At 40.4% G+C, this 2,663-nt stretch overlaps 1 protein-coding gene across 1 annotated transcript in view; it reads left to right on the forward strand.

Moving 5' to 3' along the window:
• LOC101858000 (kelch-like protein 10) overlaps positions 1-2,663 on the forward strand; it is a gene marked incomplete in the record, with an annotated part of 69,593 nt that overhangs the window by 65,929 nt on the left and 1,001 nt on the right.

Below are 2,663 nucleotides of genomic sequence, written 5' to 3' on the forward strand. Positions count from 1 at the left end.
GGGGGGCAGTTGAACGTTATATTATTTGTCTGATCATCTTCACTTCCCGTAAGCTATTGTTCCTAGAATTGTGTGAGGTGATATTGGGTAGCGTTAAGTTTCGATTCGCTGGGTGCCAAAACAACTGACTGTATGACGATTGTGATACGCAAAGGACGTAGAGGACACACATAAATTATGTCAGAGCGTTAGTAGAGAAAAGCATAAATGCTGTGGCACATTTGGTCGCTTTTACGGACAAGCTGGCTACACTAACACAGATTTCGGGGTTTTTCCGAAATCTTGACTGACCCCAAAAGAGGGCATTGCCCTACCTATAGGACTGTAGGAGAAGTTAAGTTTCATTGGTGTGTATATTTGTCTGGTTATAGTTATAGAGAAAACTCTCCTTGTCTTTTAAAGAAACTAAGGGTCCAAAAACTTTACTTTCGATTTTCTCAAAACAGCATTTTGCGGGATAGCCCCTTGTGCTTAAAAGCGACCATTTTAAAACATTATGCACAAACCAGAATTATACACATGCATAACATGTCATAACATGCCTGCCTTTTTAAGTTAAATATAAAGAAAACTGAACTGAAAGCTTTTACAAATAATGAAGTCATATTCCAAAACTTCCCATCTTCTAGCATTGTCGAATGGCCAGCTGCGAGCCCTGATCACAAAGAGTTAAGAAACGCCCTGCATCATAAAAGATTAGGAGGGCACCATCTTTCACTTTCAGCACTACAGTGTAATACTGCAGACAGAAAATTGACGAAGTATTAGTTCTGAAAATACACAATAGAGGTTCTACCACACCCACCGTACAGTCCAGACCTTGCTCCTTCAGACCATCGCCTATCTGGACCCTTTATACGACATCTCGTTACCTCAGAACTACATAGTTCTATTTGACATTTTTGACCTTTTGGAGTTGCTATGACCATGAGATCAGAAAACTAAATGTTCTCTCTGTTCTATCGAAAACATAAGATTTTTTAGAGTCATGATCAAGATAAACAAAGAATTGCATTCGAAAAAGCTTTAAGTGACGTGAAACTCAGAATCTGTGACGTCAAATTTCTCAAAACTATGTACTGAGCAAATAGAACTTTGTAATTCTGTGGTAGCGATCTGTCAGGACAAAGCTTTACTGAAGAAGACCTCATTGAAGACGGGAAGAATTGTTTGCAATCTCTGAATGGGACTTCATTAAGGGAGAGTGTATATTCTATCTCGCGTGCCCAGAAGGCAAACATGCATCGATCTTCACGGGGATTACATTGAGAAGTAGATAAACACAATAGTGGGAGTTAGAATATATTGGTGCTTTATGCTGAAATGTCGTTGTGGTTACAAGAACTTTTCATGTTACGGCCATCAGTATAAAATGAAATGTTCACCTAAAGGTCGGCACAGTTCTCCTCCTACATCAACAGTCAAGATAACTAAAGAACTGTCAGAAAATGTATCAGAGGTTGTCCGAAAAAACAACAACAACCCCAGAAGCAACGATATCAACACCATGTCATGTTCAAAAAAACAAAACAAAAACAACATTAACAACGACAGCGACAACAGCAGCAACAACAATAACAACAACAATAACAACAACAGCAACAACAACAACAATGAGAATAACAACAACAATAACAACAGAAACAACAAACAACAACAACGGCAACAACAACGGCAACAACAACGACATCGACAACAACAACAAAACAACAACAACAACAACAACAACAAAAATAACAGCAATATAGACAGCAACAACACCAATAATAACAGCAGCAGCAACAACAACAAAAACAACAGCAACATCGACAGCAACAACACCAACAACTGGCGTCATTTTGTGCGCGTGGGTATACACTATCATGGTTTCCCGGAAGTCCAGACTACGACTCTATCAAGTCAAACGAAAGGACGCCAAGCTTTGAAAGCCATAGATACAGGGTGCATGGAAGGGGAACCAAATAGGAAACAGAACATTAATTAATCCACTGACAGTGACCGGGAAAAGAGGCTAAAGCAGCACCTGGACATGGATGGCTGGTGTTTCTATAAATAAATTATTGATGGTCAAGGTCAATGACGCCAAACTCAAGCCGACACTGACCACCCCTGACGCCAGTAAACACACAGACAGACAAACAGACAAACAGACAAACCAACATACACACACACACTCTCTCACACACACACACGCTCACACACTCTCTCTATATCTTTTCTCTCTCTCTTTCTTCCTCCCTCTCTCCCTCTTTCTCTCTCTCTCTCTCTCTCTCTCTCTCTCTCTCTCTCTCTCTCTCTCTTTCTCCTTTTTTACCAAACAATGACGCAGTTTCTTTAATAATCTCCTACTATGACGCAGGTCGCGGAGGTGAATCTACAGAGGAACTACTGTCGTTACTATTTATTATTGCTTTGAAGCAGTCGACGTCATTGCGCTAAAGATTGAGGGGAAATTACCGGGATAATTTTTAGCAAACGTTGTAAAGATAGAGTTGCAGTTCGTTCTAATACTAATCTTAGACTGGTGAAGCTTCCATTGGTGTTGATGGTGGTGCTATTGATGATGTTGTTACTATCGTTTGGAGAGTTCGAAGTGATCATCATCATTATCATCTCCTCCTCCTTCTCCTCCTCCTCCTCCTCCTCCTCCTCCTCCTCTTCTT

The sequence above is a fragment of the Aplysia californica genome, unplaced genomic scaffold, assembly GCF_000002075.1.
Source record: "Aplysia californica isolate F4 #8 unplaced genomic scaffold, AplCal3.0 scaffold00028, whole genome shotgun sequence".
Taxonomy (NCBI): Eukaryota; Metazoa; Mollusca; class Gastropoda; order Aplysiida; family Aplysiidae; genus Aplysia; species Aplysia californica.